The following is an 18,085-nucleotide window of genomic DNA, read 5'->3' on the forward strand; positions in this document are numbered from 1 at the left end:
AAATGATGGATAGTCACGAGGCTCTTAGATGAGTCTACTCCGTGTTTTCAAAGGGACAAGATCCATAACAAACCGTTCTCCTCTGGCCCAGGAACTGCCACCGGTGTGTTCCTATCTCCCAGTTCCTGTTATTATTTATTCCATTGTTGCTCTGTTTATGACATGGTAGGCTTACTGGCTTTCTCTCTGGGTGCTGCACTCAGCCCTGCTTTTCTCACTTTCCTGCTGACTCTTACCCCACCCCAGTTCATCTGAACACGCGCTCTTGCTGACAATGAGAACCACCATTGTTTCTAAGCTGCCCAAAATTAAAACAATCCATTTTCATTGACCATAGATTTTAATAGCACAAGCCAGCAAGAACTACTGGGACGTGAAGTCTGATCTTCTGAATGCGCTGATTTGAAGGAACCATCCTTAAAATGGCTTCAGCTTCTGCTGCTGCAGGTTGGTGGGGTGGAAGGAGCACGCAGGATGGGGCTGGAGGCTCCGCCATGTCAAGCAGTGGCCTGGGAAACCCAGCGCAAAACCGGGTGGGTACTTGTTGTGCTGCGATGTCTTGCTACCTGTTCCGAATTTTTGACCACTTAATGACCTTTACCAGGAATTAATGTTCTTATTTTTCAGTGCTTTGGTATTTTAATCCTCTTTTAGAACCATTTCTATTATTTAGCGCCCACCTCCGTGTGCTTTAATATGAGAATTTCATTCGATTTCATTTTATGTCTGTGGTATAAATCTTTGATCTTTATTTTAGCTTTGTCTGTACTGTAACCATTAAGGAAAATGCTAAGGATGACTCTGATTTTCTGTCACTAAAAGCGGGGCCAGGAGTTTCACAGAGACCAGCGCCAGGTAACGCTCCTCCCATCCAATTTTCCCATTTGAAGAATAAAAATTAACAAATATGCCACAACAGATGTTTTTAGTTTGGTGCTATAAATTGCATTTTGACGGTGCTCTGCTACTGCATAAGCACCGCCAGGAAGCATCCCTTGTTGCTTCTAGCAAGAGCTGCCATCACGATGCATTCTGTTGACCACATTTTGAAACACAGATTGTTTCTAATTTTGCTTCTTTGATTTACTCTGAGTACTGGAATATCTCTGTTGCTTTCTCTCCCTCTCTCTCTTTTTTTTTTTTCTTTTTTGAGAATTTTTTTCCTGACCAAGCAGATATCAAGAGACCAAGACCTGCCCCTCAGCCTCGCTGCCTGGGGGTGTGGGGGGCTCAGCCTGTGGAAGGGCTGGCGAGCTTCAGGCCGAGCCAAAGCCTCCATGAAGGCATTCTATTTGGCAGGAAAGCGTAGAGCTTAGGTTATTCTCCAGCAGCTTTGAGATATAAAAATGTTTCTGTGGGAGTTCTTGGCTCTGCATGAAGGCTGAGAGAGCCCGTGGGGTGGAGGCATTGCTGAGCTGCCTCCTGCTTTGCAGATGCCTGGGAGTGGAGGGGCTGGCTTCAGTTTGGGTCTGACCATTGGCTGTGCTGTCGTGCGAGGGCAGGGATGGGATTTTCTTCTGGAACTGGTCTGTTTTGAGCCAAGACATTCCCAGAGCTCCCACCATGTGTCAGGTGAAAGTAAAGGTGTAAATGCAAAGGGATACTGAGTGTGGTGGGTATCAACCAACTGCAGGTTCTCCCTCCTGCTCTGCAGATGCTTCTGCATGGCTCCAGAGGAGTCCAGGTCCTTGAAGCAGAGAAGGATGGTTTCTGCGGGCAGGCAAAGGCTTCTGCCCTGAACACCACTGTCTGAACTCCTGTGTGAGTGGCTCCAGACCATCCTCACAACTCCAAAATATGGATTGAAAATAAAAGCTGGGTAAAATAGATCAACCAGGCTCCAGGGAAGAGCTCTCTGCCATGGATGCTTGTTGCTGTGCTGTGGCCGGGCAGCTCGAGCCCCTGCAGCTGGCGGAGCTGCCTGCGGGTTTCAGCTGTGGACAGAAGCAGTGAAACATCTTGCACAGCACTTGTGGGTTTTGCTCAGAAAAACAACTTTGCTTTTGGAGAGAGAATGTTATTTTCCTCTTTGCAACGTCCAAAGGAGAAACTGCCTACTGCAAGCTTTCTGAATAATAAACCTGAGTATATTTTGCATATGTTTTCTTCTGCTGTTCAAAAGATAGAAATGGGAGTTAAGGATGGCTGCTTGTTTCGGCATGGTATCACGTAGGCTGATCCAAAGAAAGAAAATCCCTCGTGGTGACGAGGACGGTGATGAAAGCGCCAGGTCCTTCCTCCCACGGGGACGGGGCGGCTGAGCTCAGAGCTGTGCGGGGAGCAGCCTGCGGTGAGGCCTCGGGCTCAGCACCGCCCGCAGCCCCTGGCCTGCTCCCGCGCACCGCAGTGCATCCTGCATGGGAAGAGCCCTCGGAGGCTGGGGCTGAAGGCACGGCAGCTGCCCCTCGCCCAGTGTGTCACAGATGCCAGGAGGAGGAGAAATGTGCTCAGTTGCATCGTAATCCTTGGTTTGTAAGAGGTGGCAATTTCACGTAGTTTATGCAAATTTTCACCAAGTCTTTAAGGAAAAAAGTGTTGCGAAGAGGGCACTGGCATCAGCTTGAAAGGAATGTAAATGAACATATCCTTAAAGCACAGTGTTGTTTGCCAGCAAAGACAAGTCGAGGAGAGATGTATTCCCACTGAACTCGCGGAGTTATGGCAGTGCTGACACCAAGTTCTGTAATTTTGTGCTATTGCAGGGAGCAAAGTCATCTCGTTGGGGAACTGTTCATCTTTCTGGCTCTGCTTTGTACTGCTAATGATTCTGTAGCTACGTCTCTTTTTATTTTATTTTTGGTGGTGTGGTTTTTTTGTTTTTTCTTTTTTTTTTACATTTCAGTGAATGTCATGCCTTTATGTAAGACTCCAGATAGCATACAGAAATATGAATTATGCAAAACACCACACAGCTGTCAGAATGCACGTGAAGAGCACTATCACGCTGAAATAAGTCAACGTGTGGTGAGTGTGAAGTAATGCTGATACTCTCCATCAAATAACGAAGTAATTGTGCACGCATTTGTGTGGAAAAGATGAAATTCCAGATTTCATGCATGCAGGCAGCGGAGCCGGGGCTGGGCGCCGCGCTGCCATGGCAACGGAGCAAGGCTTGGTACAGAAATAGCTGAGCATCGCAGGCCTCGCTTCTGGGATGTGCCGTGTCCAACTTGGTAGCGGCCCCGCTCAAAGGCCAACGGGACCGCCAGCATTCCCCGTCACTGACAGGGCATGCCCTGCTCTCGGTGGTGGCAGAGTGAGCTAACAGCAGAGCTTCGTTCATTAGAGAGCAGAGGTAAAACATGCGCGCGGAGGGCTGCTTCTCATTTATCATTACCCGCAATCTCCTATTACCGTCCACCATTACCATCAAATATTTAAAAACATCTGAAATTGGCTGTCGTTAATGGCGGGGATCGATATGTCGTAGGCTCCTTGCCCCGTGGCTTTCTGCAGCCGTGCCCGGCCGTGGCCCCGCTGCCCCAAGTGCTGTGCACAGAGCCAGGAGCCGCTGGGCACAGGTGACGTGCTGGAGCTGACGCATCTATGGGCTGGATCCCGGCTGTCATAGGGAACGTGAATCGTGGGAACCCTGAGAGCCCGGCACAGGGCTGCGTCCCCCCGGAGCTCACAGGTGTGGGGCTGCACAGAGAGCTCTGAGAAATGAAAAAGGAAGTGAAAATGAGATTTCTTCTCGCTGATGGATTTTGTACGTCCCTGCTCTTTTCTCCGTACTTTGCTGCTGGCAAGTGCTAGCTAAATAACAGCATGGAGTACTCATTTAAAGCCTGATTTATGAACACTTTTGAAATTAAAATAATTCTGAATTCAAATTCTTTTCATATGGCATGCGGTTGGACAATCGGTGGCCACGAAAACCTGTTGAGCAGCAATGATTTTAAACTGAAAACAAGATTGGAATACTTGGATCTGAATAAGTATCATTATCTTGTACACCGAACTTTTCCTCTGTTCTCATATTTTGTCCCTCAAGAAAATTTAATGAGTGTATTTCTTTTTCTTTCAAAGAAATTGATGTATTTTGCTGACAAAAGAGTCTTATATATATATATGGCAGGTGGACTGTGAGAGCTTTGTGGCTAATTGCAACCATTCACACCAACAAAACCCTCCCGGGCCCTCAATTGCAGTCTTCACACAGTGTGAGATTTTGTCGGACCCTTGAGCAACTGTTTTATAGTGAGTGTGCTCACATGCACAGTCAGCTGGAGCTGGTCCTCCCGAGGTGCAGTCCTTCGCTCCAGCACCACCAGGGTGTGTGCTCATGGCCTTCAGCCTGCTTTCAGACCGTCTTCAGATTAATGTTGAAGGAAGTAAGTGAAGGAAAAGGAGATTACTTTGAAAGTAATGGGTTCTCTTGCCTCCGGTTTCCTCCAAGTCTATATTTAAAGTTGTTTTTTTTTTTAAATTTAGTTCGAAGCTCTTTGATAGGAAAAAAAATGGTGCTTTGGGAATCCAGTGTTGGTGCTGAAAATGCAAGTTTTTGTGTGTTCTGCTTTTACTTCTGTATCGTATTCCACCTGCATCACCAGGCACTGCTTTTCTCTTTAGCGTCCTACAAAATGTGCCCTGTGTTCTGCTTGCTCCTCATGTGTGGTTTGGACTTTCTTGTCTGTATTTACATTGTGAAGGAATTGATGGAAAAAATGGAACGTTCTAATTGCCTAAAGAGAATCAATATGTGGCTTATTAGGAGATATTTAACACTGGTTGTATCCCATGATGTTCAGAGATCATTTTTATTTGATAGATGTTTCTATTACTCAGTTAAAAAAAAAAAAAATCATGTTTGAGACATAACTATGCAGAAGTGTGAAGAACTAATTCACACTGTTATAAAATAGTTATGTAAATGAGATGTGGAGGAATCATTTATCTGAAAGATTACATGGGAATAACATCAATCACCGGGATCAGATAATGAAGCCCTATTCCTTCATAGTAAATATGGTGCTCTGGCCCTGATATTTGAATACAGAGAAGGGGATTTACCAGCTTCCTGTGGGGATTTTGCATCTGCTATAAATAGATGTTACAAATATTGTTTTGCAGTCAGATTTGCCATTGTGTGGCATGGGCAAATTATTGGCTTTGCTAGCAAAGTTCCGTGATCCGAGATTTGGGTGTCAAAACAATAAGAAAATGTACAATATTTAGATTTAGAATAATATAAAAATAAGCAATTTCTAAAAAAATGTAACATCATATCTGTAATATGAAATAATTACCTGAGACATCAACTTATAGAGACATGCCAAAAAATGAGAGCATACTTTGTAAGGAAGTTATATTCGGAGTACGTGGAAACAACTTGGGAAAGGGCTTTGCAGCTGAAACTGCTCATTCATTTTCTCCAGCATCTCTGAGGTGCCCAGGGGCCCTGCCTCTTCCCTTCTCTTGTCTATGCATCCTTTGCTGCCCCTGCAGCAGGGATTTTCGGGTGCACTCTCAAATCCCGGGCCTCTCAGTTGTGCCAAGAGGCATGCAGGGAAGCAGCCTGATGTACACCAGGGCTTTTGAGCCTTGGTCACAGGGAGAGCTTTTCCGCAGCTGAAGTGCATTACTTTTGGTTGTCCTCTGACAGCAGGAGCAGTACTGTTGCTGTTATCCTGCCAGCTGCAATCACTGAGACTGCAAATTTTCAACTTTCTTTTAACTTTGATTTTGGCACAAGCAATAGCAACTGCTTAAGAGTACAAAATCCTGCACATGTTTAAACCGAGGGTCTGGGCATACAGTCTTGTAGTCATCTATTTGTGCAACTAAAATCTGTTATGAAGATTGGTAGAAGGAAGATTATATGAACGAAAATGAGCATTTCTAAAACATTGATGGAAACTTGGTGTTTTTATGTGCTTGTGCTGTTGCACTGCCTGTTTCTGAAGGATGCCTTATCCAGGCCAAGGGAGCAAGTCGCGTTAGACTTCTGCTTCTCACTGAACAAAATCGGATGGGCGAACCTGGGGCATGACCCTCTTCTCACCTCAGCCCATCCATCTTCCCCCACAAACCAAAGCACACCCAGCTTGGTTCCTGGCAGGCCAGGGCAGGGCTGGCTGGGGCTGTGACACAGGCTGGGGGCTGGGCTGCAGCGATGGCCCTGCCACAGGGCACGGAGACCTAAACACCTGGCAGACCTCCTCTGCCATCCTAAGCTGGTAGGGAACGTGCTCCTGTGGATGAGGAATTCGACTATGGTGTGTAAACATCAAGGGATGGCCAACAAGCCCCAACAAAATGTGGAAAGGATAGATGTAGCATTAACAGCATAGGCAGCGAATGTGGTGTCTGAGTGATTCATTACATGTCTGCCCTAGAGCAGCACTGGCATATATCCTTCAGAGAGATTTAAATGCAAGATTAGATTAGATTGCAGTTTTTGATTTTGTATATTTTAAGGAAAAAAACTCCCACCACCTTTGATTTCATGTCATTATAGTAGAATAATTGGTTTAATTAGTTAAACCTTTCCAACTGCATAGAGAAGGAAATTGCGTGATTTTTCATTTATTTCCATGCCCTGTTGTTACGATAGTCTGAGTGCTGAGAAGACACTCCTCGGAGATTGTTCTTTTGATTTTAATGCAAAGATATTTTTTCATGTCAAAAGCTCTGCAATGAAGAGTAATTCTCCATAGCAAGTAGCTGTGTGGGTCTGATTTACACTGCAGACTGCTGCTTATGTAAAACAAGGAAGATGATACAAATTGGAGGTAATAGGGTAGAGTGCAGAATGAAAGATCCTGTTTTGTACTCGGCACCTTCCTCCTGCTGGACTAATGAGTCTGCTTCTGTCCGTGGCTCCTCTGCAAAATGATCCCCGGACACCGGCTGGGAGGGCTGCTCCAACGGTCGTGCAGCAAAAAGCACAGAGGTGTTTGACCTCTGGGGCCCTCTGATCCCTTGGAGCACGGCTAACAAGCAGCCTACAAAAGCCTTCCTTTCTTCATGGGTATGCTAGGAGAATCTGTCCGAGATCTGAGGTGTTTGCCTTGGGGACCAACAATAGACTTCCTCCTTTCCCGCTGTATAAATAGTCCAAAATGAAGTTGTTAGAGCTACAGGCAGACACGTGTTCTTCTTCAGTCTTTTTTTTTTTCCCTCTTTTTAAAAGGTTGGTGAAGTGAAATGTCTGAACTTTCAGATATCTTCCAAAATTCAGACCTTAATTTTTAAATAAACTTGTGATAGCATCTCTGGGAAGAATAGTATCCTTCCATTGCCCAAGCGCAGCGAATGTCCCCGCTGGTCAGCAACAGAAGGCACAGCCAGCTCTGATCTGCTGCCCGGAGCCTCAGTGACAAGCAGGGCAGGCATCTGGGCACGCCGATGTGCTGGGACATCGGAGTGTAACACGTCAGGTTTGGTGCACTGGCTCCAGCCAGTGTTTGGAAGAGGGGTTTTTGGCACAGCCACCTGGTGCCCATAAGCAGCACTTGTGCTGCTTTGCTTTGCTGGGGGGCTTGCTTATGGCTAATAGATTGTTTTGTGGTTAATAGATATTTTCCTTACTGTGTTAGTTAGGGGATGAAGGTGTTTCACACAGAAAGATTTATTTCATGGAGAAATTATCCATCCCAAAGACGGCATCCCATTATTGCCTTAAAGTGCAGCATTTACGTGAAGCTTCTGCTGTTCCATTAGGGTCCCACAGGGCACCCTGCTCAGGTCAGCAAGGATTTTATGTATGTTTTATGAGCAAGAAAAATGACTCAGAATGGGAGATAGTTTTGCCGTAAAGAAAATCCATCGCAGAGTCACAATTAAAACCTGAAGCCAGCTGCCTCCTCCCGCCTGGCCACTGGGATTTGCTGCCTGCCCTGCTGGAATGTGAGCACCTGACTTGCTCACCGTGTGAGTGCTGGAACTACTTCTTACAGCTTTTAGCCGTATCAGGCTTATTGATAACTTTCTGCTCTTCAGTTCTATTATTTATGGCAAACAGTGTGCCCTGCTGTAAAAACAAGCATAAAAACAGCCAGAACGCGGTCCGGCTTGTGGTGTTTTGCAAATACAGATGAGGTAAGAAAAACCATAAAAGCTTCTGAGGCCTGTTGCTTTTTCCCCTTTGAATCCGTCTGTCATAAAATTTCATAGAAGATGGGATATGCTGCAAACTCAGAGGTAAAGATAATGCGCTCTCTGCTGCTGCTGTTTGTGAGATCTCTGACGTTCCAGCAATAAATTCAGGTCTTGTGGTCATTATGGAAGAAGGGTTTTTTTTAACCAGCTTGTGTACTGTGCGTAGAATTTGATAAACCCTCCTCCTTCAGGGAATGCAGAAAGGTACCATGAGCAGCCTGGTGCCGTGCGGGGGAAGACGGAGAGGCAAGTGCCCTGAGTGTTAGGAAGATTGTAGGCAAAGCAAAGCAGGGAAATCGCTTCCCGCCGGTGTGTGACTCGTGCTTAGCACAAGCTGAAATCAAACTGGCAGAAACAAGTCATGCAGAAAGTTTTTCTACACTCAGATGAGTGTAAAAAGATAGCAAACCTATTTGTCTTGTTGTGTTTAACTGTTAAAGGAATCCGTCACAGTGCTGCTCAGCGTGCGTGTGATATCTTTCCCAATAGATGGGTGCAGGATGATGTTGATCACACGCGTAATGGCGCGATGCAAGCAGGGATGCAGCACCGCGTTCCCTCGGAAATCTGCTCATTCTTTTGCTGCTCCTGTTTTTCCAGCAAGAAGTCAACTGTGCAACACGCTCGCAGCTAGAGAGTGTTTTGAGAACCTGACTGTGGTTAAAGCATAATTCCGTATGAGTGAGGATCTTGTGCTGCATCAGCAAGCTTCCTGCCCATCGCCGCGCATTGTGCCGATGGATGCTGCTGCCGCTAAGAAGTGCCACAGAAAATGGATTCTTTTTCTCAGGATGGAGTAGGCATTTCAAAGCTCCTAAATCCCTGGTGCTGTGCACACAGATAGCAAACAAAGTGATACAGTCATTCTCCATGACTCGACACTGAAGTTTAGGTGAATAATGGAAAGGTTGGCAGAGCGCTCTAATGTGATAAGTTACAGTAATACAACCGTACCATTACAAAGATAACGAATGCAAAAAAAAACCCAAACCAGAGAACGTATTAAATGTTGGCTGTGGAAAGCTGCTGCTGTGACTGTAGGAGAACACAGCCCCGCGCGGTGCTCGCTGGGAGAGCTGTAGGCACGGCGTGTGCTGGCCCGGTGACAGCCCCGCAGCCAGCGCTGGGCCACGGCAGCAGTTCTGCTTTTCTGTTTCTTCTCGTAGTTTTTAACTGAGTTCTAGAAAATAGCTGAAGCAATGTGGAAAGAGAGAAAGACTGAAATAAACATTGATTTTTGCAGTGTAATAATTTATGGTACCAACTTAATAAGCGGTGCGACACGAACAGTTCACCGTCCATTTATCATGTGTTGATAGTTTTTGATATGTGAATTTTTAACAACACTGCTCCCTTTGATATAATAAAGGACCTGCCAACATTCCTATTAAAAACGCTAGATTTTAGGACTTCCTGCTCTGGCTATCAATAGCAGTATTTGAAACCTATGAATTAATATGCAGAATAGCAATCTGCAAATGACTTATTCCAGCAGCTATAAAAAATAAAGGTAAAAAAAGACTTTGACATTTCTGAACTTCAGGAGGACATCCTCTTCCTTCCAGAGGAAAAGGCTTATGAGCCCTTTTCCTTACGTCCACCATAAAAAGTTTACAAACGAAGAGACAGCTCCTGAACTTCCATAAATCAGCTTAATTCCTTAGATAACAATAAGGAGACAGCAATTTACATTAAAATGTTCTGATGAGAGTTGTCTTGAGCTGCAGTTTGCTGGCATAACATCTTCAGGCTAATCACACATACTTTCAGTAGCTACGGTGTGGTTAAAGTCAGGGAAATGAATGTACAAAAATAGCATACGAGCGCCCATGTTTGTTCTCAGCCATTCCATCTCAAGGACTTCCCAGACTGTTTTGGCCAGCGTGGAGGTCACATCTGAGTCTGGTGACTGCAAGCCTTTCAACTGGGCTTCAGATAATAGCGTCAAGTCAAATTATTTCTGCTTCTCACGTCACCTTCGTCTGAATTAAAAAAAAAAAAAAGCCACACACGACAAAACAGCTATGAAACAGAACGAAAAAATCTGACATTCCCTAGCTGTCTGACTTCACCACGCCATCTGCAAGCAGCCTAGCTTGACAGTGAAATAATACATACACGTTCCGAATAGTTATGATAGACGTCAAGGTTGTCCGTACTTGCTTTATTTAGTGAAACCCACTTGAAATAAGGTAGAGGCTAATGATTTCCATCACGCGGCTGTGTTAGCTAACAAGTTTTTGGAATGCTGGTACTTTTTCTGAATATCTCTGGGCCACAGTCCGGCGAGCCCAGTGCTTGGGGTTAGCTCCTACTACCAGCAAGCAGCTGTGGGCTTCTTTACTGCTCTGCCTTATGGCCCGAGGGAGCATGTGGAGGTGGAGGTGTTTCCACTGAATGCCTTCTCAACAGTCTTAAGCTGTAGTGCTTGTTCTAATAGAAATACCTATGGGAGAATTTACAGGCAGTGCTTCCACCAACAGCCACAATATAGTCATTAAGCCGCGCACCGAGAGCGCGAACGGAGCACCTGGCAGCAACAAGGCTGTGTCAGCCATCGCTTCATCACGCGGCTGGGTGTTGCCAGGGTCAGGCCCTTGCGCTGGCTGTTCAGGAAACACTGCTGTACAGCCATTTAATAGACTAATTCGGAGAGCAGTCTAAGCCTGAAAGCTACAACCTCTCCTCCATCCTTTCCAGAATGTATGTGAAGACCTCTACTGACCGCAGACTCAGAAATGGTCTCACCTTTCTGTCATGGCGGCTTAAGGACCCATAAAAAGACTCAGAGAAGATAAATTCTGAATAATAGGGTAAGATTGAAAAATAAGTTAGTTGTGCTAAATTCTATTTATATCCATAGTTTGTCAGGAATTGCAATACAAGGAGTTGATGAGTTTGTTTGTCTTACCCGAGATTGTAGGGGTTTAATGTACCATTTTTAAGTTGTTAAGCATTTTCGTTGTGACACTTGATCTCTGTGTTTATACTTTATTACTGTAGATTGCTTACAGAGGGGAGAGGGAGCTGCGAAATTTCAAAAGAAATTACAGTTTGTTGTTTTTTCAGTAACTGGATCATTTAAAAGCTCCCTTTTTAGTAAGAAATAATGACTCGCTTTATTTAGGGACTATTTAAAATGCTCTCGAGGTATCTATTGGATATCTCAAAATAACAGATAAATCAGTAGCAGCCTTAAAATTAGTTTTACTCTGTTACATTTTACAATATTTTCTATATTACGATCCATGTTATACATCTCTTGCACATTTGCACATTAGAAAGAGAGAATCTGTTTTCAAAGCTGTTTCTGGCACGATCACTCTTACCCCCCGAAAGCCTGCCAGGATTTGTCTTTGCGGCACAAAGTTGGTTTATTTGGGTGTTTGAGGATGGCCTCTGATAGGCCAGAGCTAATTTTAACGGCGTTTTCCTCTTTCAGTGTTGAAGATGTATTACAGGAGAATGGTGGTTGTTCGGCTGAATTTCAAACTAATTAAACTGACCTAATACCTGTCAAAAATAATTAGGATAAAAACTGCTTTCCTGAGCAACTCATTCAAGGTGGGGAGCCAGTATTGGGAGGATGCAGGGGACGCTGGGCGTGATGGGCACTGAAGCCAGTGTGGCACTGGGGTGGTGCTCCCTGAGCATCTTCTGCAGCCCCTGGTGGCATTGCCCACCCCAGGAGAGGACTTGTCCATCTTTGGAAAGGCAGGAGACTGGCCGGGGTCTGTTATCAATCTGCCGATGGCCACACCTATGAGGATTCACAGAAACACTCCCCAAACCAGTGTGGACAAACAGCTGGGCCTGCCTCAGAAAGCAGTTTTGTTGGAAGCTGGCATTCATAAACTCAACTCTGGGTTTGAGCAGACACGCAGGGCTAATTCCAGACAGCTGACGCTGTGAGGAAGCACAAGCACCTTGCTGCTCGTTGTAGAGAACTGCCCTGGGTATGGGGGCACGTCCCAGCGTCAGCTCTGCGGCCTGCCCCAACTGCCAGCGCCACAGCGCTTTATCTTCCTTGGCCTTGAACCTTGTTATTCAGAATAGCATATAATAATAAAGGAGCATTTTGAGTGATTTTGTTAGAAATACATCAGGCTGTCTAACAGTTTATTGGCATCAATAATTCCCTATTAAGCCCTCTACACCCATTATGGTTTGTGCTTTCACTTTTTTTCCATGTTAGTTTCCAGGCAACCAGCAAGAACTGAATTACATTAAGCTATTAATTCAGGACCGCACGCCAGCTCGAGCTTCTTCAGCTGATGTGCTCCTCTCACATGCAAGTTTCCTCATAAAAACCCTTTTTTTATTGGTTTAATCTTTGGTGGCACTCAGTCCAGAGAACTGATTTGAAAATTGCTATGCCTGTGCTTGATTTTTGCCTCTTGTTTTTTTTTAATGCTTGCTGGAGGGGTTTGTTCTGGGTGTAGGATTAAGCAGAGGTCTGTGAGGAGGGGTCGACGTTAGCTGCCATATCTACCTTTGTTTTCTTCAACACTGTGTAAGACATGGGCTCATATTGAAACCTTGCGTGGCAGGAACATCTTTGTTAGAATTAAAAAGAAGTAATTTAAATGTTTTGCTCCATCACTAAATGCCTGTAGCACTGGGAAAGGCACTGGCTCCAGACCCAGCTGAAAGCAAGTAACTGCAAGAGGGACAGAGATTTGGGATGAAACGCAGTAGTGACTAATAACTACGAGCCCTGAAACCCAACCTGTGCACTATATGCAGCTACCACCTATTTTATCAAGAGGCCAGAAATGTCATTACCCATTCCATAACCTATAATCACTAGGGACAAGGGCAGACTCCAGGTATTTTTACTGTCTTTATCTCAGCCTGCTTATGGGTGTCCATGAGTTGAAGAGAGGTCTGTGACACTTGAGAAGTTGTGCTGGTGAAATACAGTGAGTCCACAATTAGAATAATCAACTTTAATGAAAAGAATTTGTCTTTATCCACTGCCAAAAAAACAACAAAAAACAAGTAATAAATAAATGTAATACTATATGAGACTTAAACCAAAACACCAAGACAGCATTTCAGATAAAGATTCCATGGCTTTTGTAAAATAGTTGAGCTGGACAGAGTTTTAAAAACAGTATTTTCCCTTTCTTTTTTTTTACATAAACTACTGTTTTGAGCTGCTTTCAGTTTGATTGGGATCTGTCATAAGAGTTTTTTCACAGAGATTCGGACCATGAAATTAATCATGTCTTCATAAAACTTCACTTGGAAAAAACCCCTAACTGGAGGTTTGCTGTTTGTAAGCAAGGTGTGTAAGATCTATGCTCTTCTCTATTGTAAGAGGCCATCAGAAGTTGTATGGCTAAAAAGCATTTTTATGCCTCACTGGTTGCTCGGATATCTTGGAACAATTACGCTAAGCAGACTGTTCCCCGTTCCATTTATCATGTGATGAAAGTGTGGCCATCCTGAGGGCGTGTGGTTCTATCAGCACATCCAAACCCTGTGGTCAACGTGTTCAATCTAGTCACGTTCCCTGTTTCTGGGACATACTTTATGAAACATTTTCATCACTTTCTACTGTGCATTCATACCTCAACAGATTTATATCTGCAATTAGAGGGCTTGATATTTACCAGGAGAAACAAAGCTGGTAAAAAGACACCTTGCAGCAACACAACTCAAATGTCATGAGTTACTACTAATTTCACATTTATAACAGAGCTGGTTCTTTTTCTGCAGGTTAGGAATGTGCTCCACGTCAGAAACCTTTGAAAGTATTCCAGAAATAGTGAAATGTGACTGTCCACTTAATCAGATGTATATGGGAAGAAGGCGATCTCTCTCCAAGATCTATGTTCAGTAATGAGATATTTTTACTTAACAAAGTCTCTACCAGATGGCGTTTCTAAATTTTGAATATTAGGTCTGTTTCTGAATGAGGCCTCCACACGGTTTGATGTACCGCAGATGAGATGCTGCTTTAAGCTGTGGCTAAGAGCTCAAGTGCTGCCCCTCCTGTTCGCAGCGAGGCAGCAGGGACAGAACCAGCATCAGCACCGTGACACCATCACACCAGCAGCCACTGCCACCAGGCCCACCCGTCCCATGGGAGCAGCTCCTCCAAAAGCCGTGTCTGTTAGTGATACCTGGGAGACGTGGGCTCTTTTAAACACTCCGCTGTTTATCGTATGCCTTGTGGAATCACATAGATCAGTCTGGTTTCTTAGTCATCGCTGTGTGCAACTATGAAAGTCTGTGCTCAGCACTGCCACCTTCACCAGCCAATTTTCTTGATGAAAATGAACTCATCAGTTTGAAAGAATATGATTCCTGTGAATTCATGTTGCCTTGGCATTAAGAAACAGCGCTGATGCCGCTCACCAACCAAGCCTTTATCAGCAGCCTCGTGGCTCCCTGTGGACAGAAGACTGGAGACAACACCCGAGTCCCCAAACCCAGCAACACAGCACCAATCTGTGCTCATTTGCTCAGTGGTCACTTCACTAAAGTGTTTGTGCCTTCTGGTTGCCCTTTGTAAACGGGCTCTCCTGCCTTTACAAAAGGCAGGACACTTGCTGACACTTCCTTTGTCCTGTTCCCAGAGACTTTTTCCAGTGTTGCTCCTCATTCAGTCATGTCACCAACATGAAACATCTACAGACTGGAACTTTACAGTGTAACCTCTCCTCTCCACAAGCAAAGCAAGGTGGAGTTTGCTGACCTGGAAACGCGGGCGGTCTGGTGACTGCGCGCAGAACTCAGGAGAGCAGCTCTGGGGAAACATTAGCCAGGGAAAGCGAAAGAAGAGAAGCGGTAGTTAGTAACTTTGAATGGGGTTTGAATCACATTTACATGCTTTTCTATTTCTCATATGTTTGCAAGTTTTACTGCCTCGGTCTCCTGGAGCAGTGTGAATTAGCGGGTGCGTTATTCCTATGCAGAAGATGAACTGTGCTGGGAAGGAAGGAGATCGCTCCCCGGGGCCCTACCCAGGAAAGCTGCAGAAAGCTGGGAAGTGAATGCAGGTCCCAGGGGCCCCGAATGGCCCCGCCACGTACTGCCTGATGGGCTGGGAGCTGAGAGCAGCGAGCTCGGCTCGTGTTTTAAAGCTCAATTCGCATGATGTATGCTGACTGAAACAGGTCTGTTTTAGACAAAATGCTCCCTGCCTCTCGCAGAGATCCAGGAGCTTTTCAGCTCTCTCTGTATTGCTTCCAATGCTTGCTCAGTGGGGTAATGTGGGGCACTTTCAGATTGAGAATGAAAGTGAGAAATCATTGAACACCCAGAGCTCCAATGGGAGCACCAATGGGAGCAGGACTGATGGAAGGCCCCCAAATTGCTGGTGGTTTTAGAGTGGTTGGTTTTGTTGTTGGTTGTAACCTTTCTGTGAATGCTTTTCTAAATAAGTATACATTTCAGGAGAAAGCAAAGATTTCTTGTGGAGTGAACTAAATAAGGAATTGTAGCTCCTGAATAAGAGCTGCATCCATAAAATGCAAAATATGTGACACAGTAAAGATGGGACCATTGTCCTAAAGTGTTTAGCTCTTTGGATTTCCAGACTCTGTTCCTTAGATGTGAAAAATATCATAATTGTATCGGTATAGGCATGGAAAATGAACTTCAAAATACTTTGATCTAGAGAAGTTGAGCTTAGTGCTGGTGGGAATTAAAAAGGAGAAGTTTCAAGTAATTTATGTTTGAAATGCCTTCATAGCTTTTGCTTCATAAAAACAGAGAGAGATAAAATGATAGTAAAAATTCATATTTTGGAAATGGACATTCTCCTCTCTGGCAGTAAAAACTAAAGGTAATTTGCTCTATTTCAAAAAGATTGTTAGCAGTTACTGTGATTTCCAACGATGTAGCTTTAATGCTCAACACATCTTCATCTTGCCGACTATAAAACATTCCTTTGATGGTAAGCTGACGATCTATGGGTTTGAGGCAGAATTCATGTGTGGAATGAATGCCCTGGTGAAACGGATACACAAAGGAATCTCATGCAACTAGGTGGTTGCTGCTGGCCGTGGGGCCGTGCACCCACACCCCTGTCCAGCCATGAGCCTTCTGCCAGCACCGGCACCGCTGCGGTTCATGCCTCGCCCCCACAGCTGGCAGCATTCGCCAGATGCCTGTGTTGATGTGGGACTTCCTTATGTAATGTACTTCCTGCTGAAATACCTAAGCGTAAATGGAAAAGTTAAGAAGAAAATACAAGAAAAAAAAACTAAGAGTTATTGTTGTGCTTTACCTTGTTAAAGCAAACGGCGATGCTGGCCGTGTCCGACCTGCTGTGTGCTGGCTTTGGGGAGCTTGAGGTCACCGTTCACGGGGAGACTGAGCGAGGGGCCCCCCGTCAGCCCCACTGGAAGGGGCATCTTTTGTTCTTCACCTGTTGTCCTGAAAAAATATAATTTTAAATTAAGCTTAGGCCCAGTAATTCGTAAAGAAATCAGATTGCATCAACAGGGAGCAAACTTACTCTATGGGTAAAATACTTTAATTCCAACCTGAGGGAATATCTACCTCAGGATGCTTTTCTTCCTCATGTGCTTCATGTTTTTCCCTGTCTTTTTCTGGTTCCTCTTTTCTTCAAAATCTCAATTTTTAAAATTTTTTCTTCCCTGCAGAGAATGAAAAGTTGCTAAGGAATCAAATAACAAAAACAGCCAGAAGCGTTTGTCCGGGACTGCAGACAAGGCAGGTTTGTGACAGAGCTAGCAGTGGGGTCTGTACCACAGGGCTCCAGACAGGGCTGTTCCTCACTCATCAGCTGTCCCTCCAATTAAATTAACCATCTGAAATTAACAGACATTCCAGCATCGCTCTTTTAATTTCATTTTCTGTTTCTTTAAACTAAAATACCTTTAATTAAAAGAAAAACTCATAAAAAGAGGATTTATTCCTGTCTACTAATGCCAACCCTGAGCCACCGTTTATGTTTTAAAAGCTTCAGTTTGATTTAGCCAGAGTTATACCCTAAATTAATGGAGAAAGCAGACCAGGAATGTAAGAAAACTTCTGAGCTGATAGATAATGCAGAACACTATCAGTGTAGGTAATTAAAGAAAGAAGAAAACCTCTCCCATTCTAATTCAGAAATAAATGATGGGGAAATGAGTACTGCTGTGGGAACATTTCATTTCCCAATAGTAAAAGCTTGTTTATATCTGGGTCAAGGAAAAAAAAGTTGCTAGAATTAAGCAACACCACCTCAAAGTTTGGATTTATTACATGCGAGTGGGGCTCTGTAAGAAATACTGAATTGTCATATGGTGCAAATGATGTTTTCTTAGTGGGATGCATTTTTTTCTAAAATGTTTACAACTAAACTAGCCCTTAATGTTCTGGTCCTGTAAATATCTACATCAGTTTTTCATCTTTCATTAACAGGATTCATTTGCATAAAATATTTACAGAATGCAGTTTGTGACCCATGGGTCAGGTACTCAGGGTCCCGTCTGACCCGCGCAGTGGATGCTCCACACTGCGCTTCCGACAGAGCTAAGCTGGGAACAAGGTTTCATAGCAGACATTTTGTGGTGAAAGATACCCAATCTCCAAGCAAGAGGTGTGCTTTCCAGCCCAGTGGAGGTCTCCCAAGGTATCTCCTTGCATTTCAAACTGACATGGCCCCACTTCTTGTGTCTGCCTTTGCTTCAGGGACAGCACACTCACATGGGGTCCTGTTAATCCTGGTAGCGGGCTCTGACTTGCTGTTCCTTGCTGGGATGGCTTAGCCCAATGTTCATAATGTTACATGTATGGAAATTTGTGAAAATCCCTTAGTTTTGCAGGCCCTTATTCAAATAGGTATTTAACAGGTGCTTAGTGACACACAGCAGCCCAGCTCAGCATCCCTTCCAATTGCACTGTGTACAGCTGAAAGAACTCCTTATTTTAGGAATTACTTTAAAAATTCAAAACAGCAGGATGAATTTCCATCACTTTTTGTGCCACCATTTGTGGAGGCCCTCAAAAAACTCAGCTC

The 18,085-nt window shown here is 44.5% G+C and overlaps 1 long non-coding RNA gene across 1 annotated transcript in view; it reads left to right on the plus strand.

Moving 5' to 3' along the window:
- Window positions 1-4,398, plus strand: part of LOC110405085 — a 33,048-nt gene extending 28,650 nt beyond the window's left edge. The window contains exons 6-8 of the long non-coding RNA XR_002442676.1: window positions 338-533; window positions 758-855; window positions 1,655-4,398. This is a non-coding gene — a long non-coding RNA (uncharacterized LOC110405085). The remainder of the gene's footprint in view (window positions 1-337; window positions 534-757; window positions 856-1,654) is intronic.

The sequence above is a fragment of the Numida meleagris genome, chromosome 11, assembly GCF_002078875.1.
Source record: "Numida meleagris isolate 19003 breed g44 Domestic line chromosome 11, NumMel1.0, whole genome shotgun sequence".
Classification (NCBI taxonomy): Eukaryota; Metazoa; Chordata; class Aves; order Galliformes; family Numididae; genus Numida; species Numida meleagris.